This window comes from Schistocerca cancellata, chromosome 1, assembly GCF_023864275.1.
Source record: "Schistocerca cancellata isolate TAMUIC-IGC-003103 chromosome 1, iqSchCanc2.1, whole genome shotgun sequence".
Lineage (NCBI taxonomy): Eukaryota > Metazoa > Arthropoda > Insecta > Orthoptera > Acrididae > Schistocerca > Schistocerca cancellata.
In genome coordinates, this window is record NC_064626.1 from 251,507,953 (window position 1) to 251,525,897 (window position 17,945).

General features: G+C 41.7%; 1 protein-coding gene across 5 annotated transcripts in view; it reads left to right on the forward strand.

The window, feature by feature from the left end:
* The window catches only part of LOC126170355 (uncharacterized), a 116,035-nt gene that overhangs the window by 91,070 nt on the left and 7,020 nt on the right, over positions 1–17,945 (forward strand). The window lies entirely within an intron of this gene.

The following is a 17,945-nucleotide window of genomic DNA, read 5'->3' on the forward strand; positions in this document are numbered from 1 at the left end:
ATCTCCCAGGAAGTTTCATATCAGCGCACACTCTGCTGCAGAGTGAAAATCTCATTCTGGAAACATGCCCCAGGCTGTGGCTAAGCCATGTCTCCACAATATCCTTTTTTTCAGGAGTGCTAGTTCTGCAAGGTTCGCAGGAGAGCTTCTGTGAAGTTTGGAAAGTAGGAGGTGAGGTACTGGCAGAAGTAAAGCTGTGAGGATGGGGCGTGAGTTGTGCTTGGGTAGCTCAGATGGTAGAGCACTTGCCCGTGAAAGGCAAAGGTCCCGAGTTTGAGTCTCGGTCTGGCACACAGTTTTAATCTGCCAGGAAGTTTCAAATAAGAGGTATGTATGTCTGGAGGTTCCATCCTTACACCTTGCTGTTGCAAACGGAAGTTACACCATGACAAAGACATAAATCTGAATACAGGGAACAGACATGTCAATGACCAGACGGATACTTCACAATTTTGTGGAGGGTGGTTGTGGTTGGGACCTCCCTTCATGTCTTCTCAGTCTAGGACCCCATGACCACTCCCCCATGGAAAGATCACCCTTTTTTCCAATTTTTAAATGTGCTCTCACCTTTTACGCCTTTTACTGTGAGTGTATCCATCCACTGTTAGTGGACCCTCTTTCTTCTGTGAGTAACTTCGGAATCACAGGACTGATGACCTCACTGTTTGGTCCCATAAACGCTCTCAATTAATCAATCAATGAGTTTTGTGGAGGAGGGAAAAGATAAAAGGGGGGCATGAGGGAGATTTGAACACTGATATCTGCCTTTGCGGTCCAATACCCTACCACGCCACTATGACATGCTGGCTACTTACATTCGCTCAGTGTTGCACATGTTAAGCTCGGACCATTCACAGTTTCTATTTTTCTTCTTTTTTCGCAGTCCTAGTACACCTCCTTCCTGTTTTCATGCTTGATCTGTATTCAGCTTTTGATGGGCTATCCACTGGGCTACCTTACCACTAAATCAGAGGGTGTGCAATGGGTAGTTTCCCTTATGAGTACCTAGGTGTATCAAGTGAAAGCTGCCTCACATGCTGTAAACCTGCCGAAGGAACTGAGCCACTTACAGAAAGTGTTCGAGGAAATCGGCAACAACCACCAACAGATTTCGAAAGCCATCTGTCCAAAAACACGGAAGCAGAAGGACTCCGAGGAGGACTCAAAGAAGCTTGCGTCTTGCTGTTCTGTGTCTCAGTAACAAGAAAGATTAGCTAGCTTCTAAAGAGGCATAACACTGATTTGGTCTTCATAGCGCCAACAAAAATTTGACGATCATAAGGCCTCTGAAGACAATGTAAGCCTCACAGCGCCATGAGTGTGTAACATACCAAGTGGTTGTGGACAGTTTTATGTTGGACAGACCATGCACGCTATTGAACAGGTGCTTCTGCCTTCAGTAGACTGAGAAATCAGCAGTAGCAGAGCATGATCTAGAAAACAGACATCATGTTGCATTTGAAGAAACAACTGTTATTATTTGGACTAATAGTTTCTGGGATAGCATAATTAAAGAAGCAATAGAGAGAAAAATTTGTGACAACACTCTCAATAAAGATGGCGCATGCAGCTAAGCACAGCTTGGAATCCGGCCATGGGGAGGTTGAAGCTGACATGATGGAAGCACAACGAAAACATTACCTTATGTGGTGCTGGAGTGAGGGCCAGTGACGTCACAGACGGCAGTGTGGCTGTATAAGGACAGTAGCAGCAACCAAAAAAAGTCACCACTTGACAATGGCTAATGAGTACTCAGCCTAAACCTCATGGATCTAAAACCCACTGATGCAGCTGGAAGCTCAAGAGAAAGTTCCCAGTACCTCCAACAGTGCCACGTCCAAACCCCAATCGAGTCCAAATCCGAAGGCAGGAATGTTAACTGAGCTCAACACTTAGTACTGAACGCATGTTTATTACTGACACCAAAATAGAGCTTGAACACATTGACCTCCTACACGGAGAGTGCAGCTATTGATACAAACATTAGATATTCCAGAATACAGGTATTTATATAGACATCAAACAGTCCAGAATATAGAAACACTACAAATGCAAAAAATTTCAGTTCAGTGATAAATGCTAAGTAACAAATAATTGCTGGTGGTCAGTTTGGAACCGGTGGCCTGTGGCACACCAGGCCGCAACACTAATTACTATGCCACACTGCATGCACCACAGCTTGTGGAAATATTTAATAGCCATTTCCTGTTAATATTTGTAGTTAAAATCAAAATTTTATTTGTACAGGAAATTATTCATAACATTTGGAAGCTGGTGTTCTGAGACAACTATGTGACTTACAGCTACAAGAAACAAGCATGGAGAAAACTGGATCAGTTACTAAATTACTGAATAGTAAAGACCTGTGATTATGACAAAATGTCAAGTATAGACATGGAGATCACAAGCAGAGTTGCTCTGTTCTAGTGATTGACAGAATATCAAGTAGACACACGGAGGTCACAAACAGAGTTGCTCTGTTATGCCATCTCTGTAACTTGTCTTGCAGGTACAATGAGTTTCCATAAGATTAAAATACTCATTAGTAAAACCATTTCATAAAAATGGAGAAAGATATGATGTACCCACCGGGGTAACTGAGAGTGCTAATGTGCTGCTTCCTGGACTCGGGTAGGCACGCTGGCCCCGGATCGCATCCGCCTGGTGGATTAACGAGGATCAATACGCCAGCCAGCCTGGATGTGGTTTTTAGATGGTTTTCCAAATCCTGCTAGGTGAATACCAAGCTGGTCCCCACGTTCCGCCTCAGTTACATCACTCACAGACATTTGAAAACATTCGCACTATTTCCTGGCTTACACCAGATGCAGACAGCTGGGGTACACCAATTCTGTCCCGGGGGTGGGGGTGGGGGGGGGGGGGGGGGGGGGAAGTTCGGGGTGGCGACAGGAAGGGCATCCAACCACCCTCTGCAACTGACACCACCAAAATCCATAGTAAGAAAGCCGACCCCGCGTTGTAGCAGAACAAAGGCCCAAAGAAAATGATGATGAATGATGGAGAAAGATATGATGTAAATAATCACAGATCAGTAACCTTGTGATCAGTTTTGTTGAGGGTTTTGAGAAAGCCTTGTACAAGAACATAGTATCACATCTCAGTACATGAAATATCAGACTTGCAGTTTGGCTTCAGTAATAAGGGTGTCAACAGAAAATATGGTTTCTTTTGCAAGTGAGGTACTTTCTGGTTGAAATGACAAGTTAAGTGATGGGTATCTTTTTTGATATAACAAAACTTCTTTTTAAGATGGAACACTATGGAATGAGGAAGGAATTTGAACAATGATAAGAAATAGAAGATTTTACTTCATTGCCAACAAACAGACAACAGTATAACGGGCAGAGATGGTGTGAGGTGTGCTGTGTCACAGGATTATGTTTTGTGTCCATTTACTTTCTTAATATAAACTGAAGGTCACTAAAATTGCAACATCATGAAAGCAGCATGTGATGAACATCAAACTGTTATGAAATGTACTACATGCTTGGATATGCAAATGATTATCACTTCAGGACAACTGCACAAGACAGTTAGGAATAACACGGTCTACATTGTGTATGTAACAGAAGATTAAGCAGCAGGTTTCACATTCAGAAATCACATTTAAGAGTGGATTCTTTGTGAGTAGGTCATGTTATACCTTGTGTAAGAAGGAGAAATATGTAACAGGATATAATTTAATGTACAGTATAATGTAATTGTACAAATAAAAAATCTACTCACGAAGGGGCAACAGAAACCACACACAAAAGAAGGTTATAATTAGGCAATCTTTCGGACCCAGTGGCTCCTTCAGATATGTTGAAGGGGAAGGAAGAGGGTTGAAAGAAAAGGACTGGAGAGGTCTAGGAAAAGATGTAGATTTCAGAAAGGTCACCCAGAACCATGGTTCGAGAGAGACTTACCGGACGGGATGAGAATGAAAGACTGAGTGTTGGGGACAGCACCGAGTGAGATTTGAGAACCTGAGAGCTTAAAGGTGGAACACAGGGTAATATGCAAGACAGAGATAACCATTAAAATATTGTGTACGAATTAATAAGAGTTGAAAAGCTAGGTGCATTGTATGTAACAGAGTGAGGGGGTGGGGGGAATAGACAGGTAAGAAAATGACAGATGTAGAAAACTAAAACACAAGAGTGAAGAAAGGAGTAGTTACTGGGAAGAAATGCTGAGACAAAAGAACTTAATGAAAATTAAGGACAGGTGGATGGTGAGACCCAAGGACATGTTGTAGCACTAGTTCCCCACTTACGGAGTTCTGAGAAACTGGTGTCTGGGGGAAGAATCCAGATGGCGTGCATGGTGAAGCAGGCACCGAGGTCACGATTGTCATGTTGTAGAGCATGCTGTGCAACAGCATATTGTGTGCTGCCAATATACACCCTCTGCCTATACCCATTCATCCTAACTGATAAATTTGTGGTGGTCATGCCGATGTAAGAGGCCAAAAAGTTTTTACAAAGAAACTGGTATGTGACACGTGTTGTTTCACTGGTGGCTCTCCCTTTGATAATATATGTTTTGCCAGTTACAGGGCTGTGTAACATCATAGATTAAGGGTCGACCTGCAACAGCAATCGCACAACTTGCATACGGGCCGCTAGACGCTGCCGCGAGTGCTAAGAGTGCATTGCGATTGCAGGCGCACGTGTTGCGTACAGGCCGTGAGGTGCCGCTACGAGCGCAACCGTATATAAGTGCCGACGGTGGTCGGCCAGCTCTCATTTGGCTGGCATCTCATTTTTGCCTATTCTCTTATTTGCTTAGTTGCTTAGCTCTTATTCATTTATGGCTCATGTTATTGTGCTCTCCTTCAGCCATTCTGATTGTTTTGATTTACTCCCAATTGAGAAGTGCTCATTTTGGCTTTTCACTTCTGCATACTTCTCATTTTGCTAATAATATGCTCCTTAGCTTTTTACAGTTGAATTGATTAACATAGTCTCATGTACTGTTTGTTCATTTCAGCCTGTTCATATTTTGATGTTCTTTAAATCATGTAATAATTATCGGAAGCATTTCTTCCCTTAAACTTGCTTAAAGTATTCTCGATGTAGGATTTGTTCTGTGACACAGGTGTAAGGTTTTGAATATAAATTATATACGAAACTGTGCTTTAAAAGGAATTTATTATTTCAGTTTGTACTACATCAGACGACAATTTTGTGATATGAGGTAGAAATTTGAGGGGCGAACTCATGGAAATAGTCTTAAGTGATCCCCTTTAAAAATAAAAATTTGTGTGACACTGAAAGACGTGACACTGTAGGCACTAAAATTTATATATATATAAAATTATACATCACACTGGAGGCACTGGAGGGATTTTGCATAAGCCTATTTCTGTAGTAAGTTCACAATATATTCATCAAAATAGGAGTTATATGAATATCTCTATTTTTCTGGTAAAAACTGGCATTCTGCTAATCTATGTCTGTTTTATTTTGCATGTAAACGAGTGTATAAGTAATTGTAAATATAAATGGATTCTTTAAAATCGATGGTTCAGCTGGTTAAACGAGGTATTTGGTGAGCAACATACTTTATTTTGTCCTAGTGGTTTATCTACCTGTAGAACACCCAAGTGTAATGAATAGTTTCCAACCGATACTTAGTGAACGATTTTCCTTTCCTATGGTACGTAAGTGCACAATTTTCCTTTCCTACGGTACGTAGCATAGCGGTTAGTGCTGTAGATAAGTGGAAACACGGCCAAGTGTAATCAAAACAGGCCGCCGTGTAAGTGTGAGGGACATGCGTCCCGGAAAATTTATCCGTATTTCGTGTGACGACTAGCCTAAGATTTTAAATTGACGTGTGTAATCATGGATTTAGAGGAAGTAGGTGAAGTACAATTGGGGACTAGTGAGACTGAGGAATTAGAAGTTGCTGAAAATCTTTCCAGTATACAAAAGCAATTACGAATCATGACGAGTACCATCTCCGCTATATTTTTTCAAGTAGGTGAGATGAATAAAAAACAGGAAGCCGTGTCGATATGAGTAGATGACATACATACATGAGTAGATGACATACATAAGTCAGGAATCAGTGTCGGCACAAGTAGGCGAAATGTCTCGTAAGATAGGGCAAATTTCTCAAAATCAAACACAAATGGCTCATGAAATAATAAATCTCAGACGCGAGCACGAGGACGCTATCAGAGACTTAAATTTGGATGTAAAACAGTTAAAAGGAAATCAACGCGCTCTCGAGGTCATAGTAAATAAATTGTCTACGACACTCGACATATTGTCATTAAAGCATACGGAAATATCTGTATAAATAGATTCTCGGGTAAAGGAAGCTGTAAATTCCATTTTAAAAGAACAAGAAAGACAATCGATAGATCCAGCTGCTCAGATTTCTGAAGTAAAAATGCAAATTACTCAGGAATTATCTCAGTGGTGAAGGGGAGTAAATGAGCAATTAAACAAATTTAGTAATGAGCTTACCGATATTAAAGAGGAAGTCAAGAGTGATGTTTCCACGCCGACATGTGGAGAGAACATTGTAGATACTAGTACACAAAAGCGGGGGCAAGCCACCGAAGTAAATTCTGAGGTAACTCGGGATCAGGTATCATATTCATTACCGGGGCTACGACACCTTACGTAAATGTCATTATGGAGGAAAACGTTATCAAACACAGGAGGGGTCAGTCATTCTCACCTGACATGAGTGGGGTGCGTCCATTCGTATTTATTCGTTCTTTTCGTGGCGTGTTACCCACAAAATGGACGGAATTACAAAAGATGCGTTACATAAGTGGATTGATGTTAAATGACGCGGCCTTGTGGGCCACTGAAGTCCTTGAAAAATGTTCCACATATGACGAGTTTGAAAAAAGGTTTTTCGCAAAATATTGGTCTTTATGGGTACAGCAACGACTTCGTGAGGCTGTATTGAACCCCGAACAGTTTAGTTATAGCAAAGGAAAGCTCCGAAAGTATTTGGAGAAGTATTTGAATAAAACGAAATACTGGGACGAGCCAATTTCGCATAAAGATTTGTTGTGCATTCTTAAGAGTAAGATGCCAATTGATATACGCAAAAAATTAATTCACGCCCAAGACGCAAACATAGATGAGTTTATGCCTATCCTAGATGCAATTGATTTGATGCAGGAGGATGTGCAGGCAAGATCTCTAAATCACAGTCACTCGTGGAGGAAAGGAAATATTCAGCGTCGCGAGCCGGCTGACAGAACCCAGCTCGGCGTGCCAAAGCCAAGACAGTAACAACGCGTTCGGCTATGGTGGAACAGGCCGGTGGGAACGAGGTACTGCGGATAGGAGGCAGGTACGTAGGTTCACTCCAGCATACTACAATAATAACGAAATGATACAAAACAGAAATCAAAGGAGACAGAATACCCAGACACAAAACCCAATAAATCAAAACTGGTGACAGCATCCACCACCAATAGTAATCGATGAAGTAAATGATACTGAAATGCGGCCGATTTCTCAGACAGCGGAAAACAGATTACCACCGCATTAAGTCCCGAAGTGCAGGTGGGTGGGTGAGATAGGGACGATTCTGATTTAAGATTAAAAATGTTAAGGTAGAATGATGGCATTGACATGAGAAATGAATTGTATAACAAGGACACTAAATACAGCACCAATCATCCAGCAGTAATAAAACCTGCAGTTAAAATTAAATCGAAGGTATTTCAGTGAATGCAATATTTGATACTGGGTCTGATATTAATCTGATTTCTATGGACCTATTTAGACATATCACTAAAGCAAAACGGGTGCCAATATTGCCGGTTAGCAATTGTAAGGTTTTGGGAGCGATTGGAGGGAGAAGTAGAAGCGTGAAAATACAAGCCCAATTAGAGATAGAATTTGGAAATGTAGCGATTGAATGCACGTTCCTCATAATTGATGTGCTGATAGTGGACTGTATTTTACGGTTTTATTTTTTGCAAGAAAAGGACGCAAAGATCGACTTTTCTAACGGGATATGTGAGTTGAAGGTCAAACAGAAAATCGTCTCTCTAAAATTACTGAGGAGAACCGACACACATGGAAGGTTTTGCCCAGGTATACAAATGAAGTTCATTTCAAAAAATAAAACTACAGGCTCAGGGAATCAGGTTCAAGAAATAAAATCTGACCAACATGAACAAATGTTAAAAATAGTCTCTGAATCTGCTCAGCTACACTGGACTCGCATTCGGGAGGACGACGGTTCAATCCAGCATCCAGCCATCCTGATTTAGGTTTTCCATAATTTCCCTAAATCGCTCCAGGCAAATGCCGGAATGGTTCCTTTGAAAGGGCACAGCCGACTTCCTTCCCCGTCCCTCCCTAATCCGATGAGACCAGTGACCTCGCTGTCTGGTCTCCTCCCCCAAACAATCCAATCCAATCCAATCCAATCTGCTCAGCTGTCCTCAGAGCAGTGTTCTGAATTGTTTAAGGTTCTCGTGAAGTACGAATGAGTATTCGAAGAAAAACCTGGTGCGATTAGGGGATATGAATATAGGATGAACATGCCACATAAAACCTTCTGTCATTATTCGTACCAGGTACCATGGACAAAAAGAAATGCAGTTAGTAATGAAGATGATTGCATGGAACATCATAGAAACATCTGACAGTCCCTATTCGAGCTCCTTACTTGCTGTAGACAAACCAAATGGACAAGTACGACTAGTTCACGACGCAAGAGAAATCAATAAAATTATAATACCAGTGTGAACAAGGCCCGAGAGTACAGACAAACTGATACAGAGATATCATAGTGTAAAATATTTTTCTAGCCTCGATCTCAGAACTTCCTACTGGCAAATTCCTATTGCGACACAATCTAGGAAATATACAGCCTTCATTCATGCAGGAAGAAGTTATCAATTCAAAGTTTTACCATTCAGTTTAAATATAAACTCAGGTGTCTTTATTGCGGCACTTGCTGAAGTGTTGGGTCCTGAACTTGTGAGTAAGATATCACTGTTTGTAGACGACATTTTAATCGCCAAAAATAGTTGGGAGGAACATATGGAAATACTGGAGACTGTATTAAATAAGTTTTTGTGCTGGTATTGCAGCTAACCTGTGTAAATCGAAGTTTGAACTAGAGAAAATTAAATTTTTGGGCCATATGATTGATTCGTATGGTATCCTCCCAGATAGTGAAAAATTTCCAGTGTCCAGAACAAAACGGCAATTAAAAGCTTTTCTGGGACTGGCATTATTCTATCGCTGATATGTTCCAAATCAAATACTAAATGCGGAACCGTTGTTACATCTTCTCAAAAAGAAGTTTCCGTAATGCCAGTCGGATTTTGAAAAAAATCAAAGAGGATTTATTAAATGCAAAATTACTCTATCATCCTGATATGAGTATTGAATTTTGTTTGTATGCAGACGCATCCAATGTGGGATTAGGATCATGTCTGTTCCAAGTTCAAAATATTGATGGACAACCCACCTTTTGCACAATTGCATTTGCAAGTAGGACTTTAACCTCATGTGAACGATCTTACTATACTACAGAATTAGAACTATTTGCGTACAAGCCACGAGGTGCCGCCACGAGCGCAACTGTATGTAAGTGCTGACGGAGTTCGGCCAGCCGTCATTTGGTTGGCATCTCATTTTTGTCTATTCTCTTATTTGCTTAGTTGCTTAGCTCTTATCGTTTATGGCTCATGTTATTGTGCTCTCTTTCAGCCATTCTGATTGTTTTGATTTACTCCCAATTGAGAAGTGCTCATTTTGGCATTTCACTTTTGCATATTTCTCATTTTGCTAATAATATGCTCCTTAGCTTTTTACAGTTGAATTGATTAACATAGTCTCATTTACTGTTTGTTCATTTCAGCCTGTTCATATTTTGATACTCTTTAAATGCTGTAATAATTGTCGGAAGCATTTCTTCCCTTAAACTTGTGTAAAGTATTCTCGATGTCGGATTTGTTCTGTGACACAGGTGTAAGGTTTTGAATATAAATTATATACGAAACTGTGCTTTAAAAGGAATTTATTATTTCAGTTTGTACTACACCAGACGACAATTTTGTGATATGAGGGAGAAATTTGAGGGGCGAACCCATGGAAATAGTCTTAAGTGATCCCCTTTAAAAATAAAAATTTGTGTGACACTGAAAGATGTGACACTGTAGGCACCGAAAATTTATATGGCGCATAGGGCAAGTCTTGCAGCAGGGACAGTCCAGGAGTAGAAGCCATAGGGTAGGGAGATGGGTGCAGAATGAGCATAGACTCTGACAAGAATATTGCAGCAATTGGGAGGGCGACAAAAAGCTATTCTAGGTATGGGTGGGAAAATGTCAGACAGAATGTATCTCACTTCAGGGCATGATTTTTAGGAAGTCATGGCCTTGTTGAAGTAGCTAATTAATCCATTCCAGATAATACTGAGTGACCAGTGGTGTGCTCTGAAGTTGTTTTTTGGAGGGATCAGTAGTACCATGATTGGATGTGATGGCATGGGAAATCTGCTTTTAAACTTGGCTGGTGGGGTAATTATGTATAGTGAAGATTAAGGTGAGAATGCTGATGTATTGCTGTAAAGAATCTCCATCCAAACAAATAAATTTGCCTCAAATGTCAAGGCTATATGCTGCCATCTGCTGTGCAGCGAGCTACGTTAATCATTAACTGTATTTTTCTTACTTGTCTTACTTCTTTTTGCATGTTTTTGCTTTTCAGAAGCTTTAATTTTCGAGTACTAGTAATAGTGTTCCATAGATTTCGTGTTTGTTTTGACTACAGTCAGAGAGAGTCCCTTTAGTCAGCTGTAGTGCCAGTAGTGCTAGTGTTTGTTTTGAATGCAGTCCACAGGTAGGTAGTGCTTATTTTCATTGTTTTCAATAAGAAGTGTCTAGTAACCACAGTTTAGTCAGCTATCAGCCACCTTTAGTGAATTAGCAGTCTAGTTAAAAGTTGATTAACTCTCTACAGTAAATTGTTGATTTCTTAGGATGGATAGGTGCGAACAGCTGAACGTGTTGATGGCTGCGGTCAACCAATCTTCAGGCTCCTGCCTCGGAGTATAGCGGCAGTGGGGAGTCTGGTGCGTCGCATGGTACACCCCAGGTGCTACACGCTTCACCCATGGTCCCTGTTGTCGAGACATCTTCGTGGGTACTGGGCGCGGTTGGGTCACCTTCTCCCCAAGGGGAGTGGCGGGTTCAGCGGCGTTCGCGGCACACGAGGCAGAGGGTCAATGTGGAGTCTGGCCATGTGGCATCGCCCACTCTGCCTGTGAGTGGACGTCTGGCTACTCCTTCAGCAAAGTCTGACCAGGCACATGGAGGGGAGGGGTTTATTAGTGATTGGGAGCTCCAACGTTAGGCAGGTGATGCAGCCCCTCAGGGAAATAGCGGAGAGGTCGGGGAAGAATGCCAGTGTTCACTCTGTCTCATCTGAGATGTGGAGAAGGCCCTGCCGGCGGCGAAAGAGAACACTGGGTGCACCCAACTACAAATTGTTGCGCCTGTCGGCAGCAATGACTCCTGCCGTCTGGGTTCAGAGGTCATCCTCAGTTCATACAGGTGGTTGGCATAGTTGATGAAGGCAGAAAGCCTTGCTTGCGGGGTAGAATCTGAGCTAACTATCTGTATTATCATTCCCAGAACCAATCACGGTCCTCTGGTTTGGAGCCGAGTGGAAGGCTTAAACCAGAGGCTCAGACGATTCTGCGGAGATCTGGAGTGCAAATTTCTCGACCTCCGCTATCGGGTGGAGAAATGTAGGGTCCCCCTGAATAGGTCAAGCATGCACTACACGCAGGAAGCAGCTACAAGGGTAGCAGAGTACATGTGGAGTGCACATGTGGGTTTTTCAAATTAGAGAATTCCCTCCCTAGGTCCGACAAGACGCCTCCTGAGACTTGATAAGGTAGTAGTAGGCAAAATGCAACAGGGAATAACAATATTAATGTGGTAATAGTAAACTGCAGGAGCATCTGTAGAAAGGTCCCAGAACTGCTCTCATTAATAAACGGTCACAATGCCCACATAGTACTAGAGACAGAAAGTTGGCTGAAATCAGATGTAAACAGTAACGAAATTCTAAACTCAGATAGGAATGTATACCACAGAGACAGGCTGGACAGTGAAGGGGGAGGCGTGTTTATAGCGATAAAAAGTGCAATAGTATGGAAGGAAATTGACGGAGATCCGAAATTTGAAATAATTTGGGTGAAGGTCACGGTTAAATCAGGTTCAAACATGGTAATTGCATGTCTCTATAGGCCCCCTGGCTCAGCAGCTGTTGTGGCAGAGCACCTGAAGGAAAATTTGTAAAATATTTCGAGTAGATTTCCTGACCATGTTATAGTTCTGGGTGGAGATTTTAATTTGCCCTTTATAGACTGGGAGATTCAAACGCTTATAACGGGTGGCAGGAACAAAGAATCCAGTGAAATTGTTTTAAGTGCATTATCTGAAAACTACCTTGAGCAGTTAAACAGAGAATCGACTCGTGGCGATAACATATTAGACCTTCTGGTGACAAACATACCCGAACTATTTGAAACAGTTAACGCAGAACAGGGAATCAGCGATCATAAAGCGGTTAATACATCAATGATTTCAACCGTAAATAGAAATATTAAAAAAGGTAGGAAGATTTTTCTGTTTAGCAGAAGTGACAAAAAGCAGATTTCAGAGTACTTGACAGCTCAACACAAAAGTTTTGTCTCAAGTACAAATAGTGTTGAGGATCAGTGGACAAAGTTCAAAACCATCGTACAATATGCATTATATAAGTTTGTGCCAAGCAAGATCCTAAGAGATGGAAAAGAGCCATCGTGGTACAACAACCGAGTTAGAAAACTGCTGCAGAAGCAAAGGGAACTTCACAGCAAACATAAGCATAGCCAAAGCCTTGCAGACAAACAAAAATTATGCGAAGCGAAATGTAGTGTAAGGAGGGCTATGCGAGAGGAGTTCAATGAATTCCAAAGTAAAGTTCTATGTACTGACTTGGCAGAAAATCCTAAGAAATTTTGGTCTTATGTCAAAGCGGTAGGTGGATCAAAACAAAATGTCCAGACACTCTGTGACCAAAATGGCACTGAAACAGAGGATGACAGACTAAAGGCCGAAATACTAAATGTCTTTTTCCATAGCTATTTCACAGAGGAAGACTGCACTGTAGTTCCTTCTCTAGATTGTCGCACAGATGACGAAATGGTAGATATCGAAATAGATGACAGAGGGATAGAAAAACAATTAAAATCACTCAAAAGAGGAAAGGCCGCTGGACCTGATGAGATACCATTTCGATTTTACACAGAGTACGTGAAGGAACTTGCCCCCCTTCTTGCAGTGGTGTACCGTAGGTCTTTAGAAGAGGTGGTTGTTAGTGTTTAACGTCCCGTCGACAACGAGGTCATTAGAGACGGAGCGCAAGCTCGGATTAGGGAAGGATTGGGAAGGAAATCGGCCGTGCCCGTTCAAAGGAACCATCCCGGCATTTGCCTGAAACGATTTAGGGAAATCACGGAAAACCTAAATCAGGATGGCTGGAGACGGGATTGAACCGTCGTCCTCCCGAATGCGAGTCCAGTGTGCTAACCACTGCGCCACCTCGCTCGGTCTTTAGAAGAGTGTAGTGTTCCAAAGGATTGGAAAAGGGCACAGGTCATCCCCATTTTCAAGAAGGGACGCTGAACAGATGTGCAAAACTATAGACCTATATCTCTAACATTGATCAATTGTAGAATTTTGGAACACGTATTATGTTCAAGTATAATGACTTTTCTGGAGACTAGAAATCTACTCTGTAGGAATCAGCATGGGTTTCGAAAAAGATGATCATGTGAAACCCAGTCCACAAGATGCAGAGGGCCATAGACACGGGTTCCCAGGTAGATGCCGTGTTTCTTGACTTCTGCAAGGTGTTCGATACAGTTCCCCACAGTCATTCAATGAACAAAGAGCATATGGACTATCAGACCAATTGTGTGATTGGATTGAAGAGTTCCTAGATAACAGAATGCAGCATGTCATTCTCAATGGAGAGAAGTCTTCCTAAGTAAGAGTGATTTCAGGTGTGCCGCAGGGGAGTGTCGTAGGACCGTTGCTATTCACAATATACATAAATGACCTTGTGGATAACATTGGAAGTTCACTGAGGCTTTTTGCGGATGATGCTGTAGTATATCGAGAGGTTGTAACAATGGAAAATTGTACTGAAATGCAGGAGGATCTGCAACGAATTCATGCATGGTGCAAGGAATGGCAATTGAATCTCAATGTAGACAAGTGTAATGTGCTGCAAATACATAGAAATAAAGAAAGATTCTTTATCATTTACCTACAAAATAGCAGGTCAGCAACTGGAAGCAGTTAATTCCATAAATTATCTGGGAGTAGGCATTAGGAGTGATTTAAAATGGAATGATCATATAAAGTTGATCGTCGGTAAAGCTGATACCAGACTGAGATTCATTGGAAGAATCCTAAGGAGATTCAATCCGAAAACAAAGGGAGTGGGTTACAGTACACTTGTTCATCCACTGCTTGAATATTGCACACCAGTGTGGGATCCGTACGAGATAGGGTTGATAGAAGAGAGAGAGAGAAGACCCAACGGAGAGCAGCGCGCTTAGTTAGAGGATCATTTAGGAACCACGAAAGCATTACAGAGATGATAGTTAAACTCCAGTGGAAGACTCTGCAGGAGAGACGCTCAGTATCTTGGTACGGGCTTTTGTTGAAGTTTCGAGAACATATCTTCACTGAAGAGTCAAGCAGTATATTGCTCCCTCCTACGTATATCTCGCGAAGAGACCATGAAGATAAAATCAGAGAGATTAGAGCGCACACAGAGGCATACTTACAATCTTTCTTTCCACGAACAATACGAGACTGGAATAGAAATGAGAACCGATAGAGGTACTCAAAGTACCTTCCGCCACCCACCATCAGGTGGCTTGCGGAGTATGGATGTAGATGTAGATGTAGAAGGGAATGTTTGACATAGAAAGGATGGCAACTGTCAAAATGTAAGTACTCTTGTTTGTTAGTAGGTTTAATGTAGACAGAAGTGTGTAGCTGGACTTAGGTGAGGATGAGATCAGCGTCAAGGAAAGTGGCCAGGATTTGGGATAAGACCATGTGAAATTTAATTGAGAAAAGATATTTAGAGATTCCAGGAATTTCAACAGGTCAGCCTCATGATGAGCTCCTATATTAAAGATATCATCAATGTATCTAAACCAAACCAGCAGCTGAAGACTTATGGATCCCAGGGAAGCCCCCTCCAAGCGACCCATGAAAAGGTTGGCATAGGAAGGTGCCATCCTGGTTCCCATGGCAGTACCCCTGATCTGTTTGTATGTCTGCCCCTCAAAGGTGAAGTAGTTGTTGGTAAGTAAAAGTTGGTTAAGGTGAGTAGGAAGGATGTCTTAGGTTTGGAATCAGGTGGGCACTGACTAAGGAAATGTTCAGCAGCAGACATGTATGTGGGTGTAGAGGGAGGTGGCATCGATGGTGACAAGCACGGTGTGTGGTGGGGGTGGGATGGACACGGATTTCGAATGATCTAGGAAATGGTTGGTGTCTGGATTCTCGCCACCAACCTGGCCTTATTATAAATTAATTTCTTTCGTCTCGGCATTTCTTCACAGTAACAACTCCTTTCTTCACTCCGTTTTAGTTTTCCACATTTTCATTTTCTTACCTGTCTATTTTTCACGGGACCCCTCACACCACTGTTACATACAATGCACTTAGCTTTTTACTGTTATTAACTTGTACTTGATGTTTTAGTGGTAATCTCTTGACTTGCATATTACCCCGTGTTCCATCTTTAAGCTTTCAGGTTTTCAAAACTGCAATCCCCAAGAATCAGTCTTTCCTTGTCATCCTGTCTGGTAAATCTCTTCTGGCCCACGGTTCTGGATGACTTTTCCCAAATCTACCCTTTTCTTTAAACCACTCCAGTCCTTTTCCTTCAACACTATTCCTTCCTCTTCAACCCTTCTGCCTGGGTCTGAAAGCTTGCCTAATTATAACTTCTTTTAAGTGTTTGCTCTGCTGCCACTTACTGAGTACATTTTTTGCTATTCAATTACTTTATAACGGCATGTATTGAAATTTGACAGTGTCAGAATTGTCACTACCGAACTGCAGTTTATTGTTTTGCTTTGTTGCTGGTCATGATTCAATAACTGTCTCACAAATGTGGAGCCAATGTGTCTGAGAAGGCCACACTCAACGCTATACAGGGTGTCAGTGGTCTCACGCAACCAGCCTCCTAGAGGACAGACATATTGTTCTTTTGGACGGGCAGGATTGTATACTCAAGACTCATGCTCTAAGTTAAGAAATTGGCTTGTTTGCAGCAAGGCAATGTCCATGTATATGGTGTGAAGATGTCTTGGAGCTCCACGGTCGGTGATCACGGTGATTGTTGTTGTGCCCTGGTTCCGTGTACTGTATCACACTGAATATATCCATGTCTGAAGACTTGAAGAGGAGAACCATTGGCAGATTGCATTCATCTTAGTCATAGGGGCCCTTTCCATTGGATATATAAAATGTACACCTCTGGTTAGCATAGCTGGTAATTTGGACAGCTGTCGTTACATTTCTAGTGTGTTAAGTCCAGTGGGGACATCTTATCTTCGAGACCTCCATTACATCTTTCAACAGAGTAACGCAAAAACTCATGTCGCATGTGTGGGCCTGAATACATCAATACAGATAGTGTTAGATGTTGCCCTGGCCAGCACATCTTCAGGTTTGCTGACCCGTCAAAAACCTCTGGTCATAGGTTACTGACCAGCTGCTGTGCCACATCTCGCCAGCCATTATGACTGATGAACTCTGGCATAAAAGTTGAAGGAGCTTTTAATTATATACCCATCTCTGTCATGAAAGCTGAGTTCACAGGATTCCCAGCTACATTAGAGCAATCATATTTAGAATCTTGTATTCCCTCAAATCACCTTCAAATGTAATCATGTATTCTTCCTAGTATGCAGTACACACACAATAAGTAAAAGTTTGTTATTTGCTGTTCTTCCTGGTGTTGTTGTTGTTGTTGTTGTGTGTGTGTGTGTGTGTGTGTGTGTGTGTGAGAGAGAGAGAGAGAGAGAGAGAGTGAGTGAGTGACAGACAGAGGGAGAGAGAGAAAGAATCAATAATCTGACACTAAAGATGATTCAGAATTTTTGTGTGCAAATGATTTAATTGTCATATTGAACTACGTGGAATGGAATGTAGTTGATCCAACGTTTTATCTCTTAATTTTTCTTGCTGGGTTGCACTGATAGTAATTTGGGTCATGGTGGCTATAGTCTGATTAAAATTACTTGATATTAGGCACTTCACACATTGGAGCTGGTTTCCTCCAATCAGAGTGCTCAACGTCATGCCCAAACCGTTTGCCATTGCCAAACTGCCTCAACAGTTGGTTGGTTCACTTCCAATTTCTTGTCTGGCATTCTTTCTTTGTGTGTTTGGATCCTGAATCACGGGTCTGGCACTTTTATTTCGTATATTATCATACATTATGACCCTCCCCCCCCCCCCCACCAACACACAATGATGCTAATAAAATACACACATGTCATACACAGCACTAATTAAAAACACTTCTGGATACTTCCGCACAAGAAGCGATTGTGCATCATTCGTGCAATTATCATAATCACAGAAATTGGCTTACATCAGATAAACTTGCACAACATTGTGTGGAACCAAGTTTTTTAAGGCTGCAGTTCATCATTCCGACTGGATGATCACAGTCAAAAATAGAACAATGTGACTTATTGTTGTACTTTAGTGCAGTGGTTAGAGTATTAAACTGCCATGCTGAAGGTTGTAGGTTCGAATCTCGTCAAATGTTGTGAAATTTATTTATTTCTAAATCTAATCAAAAGAATTTGATTATCATTTTCATTCAATTAATTGATTTAAATGT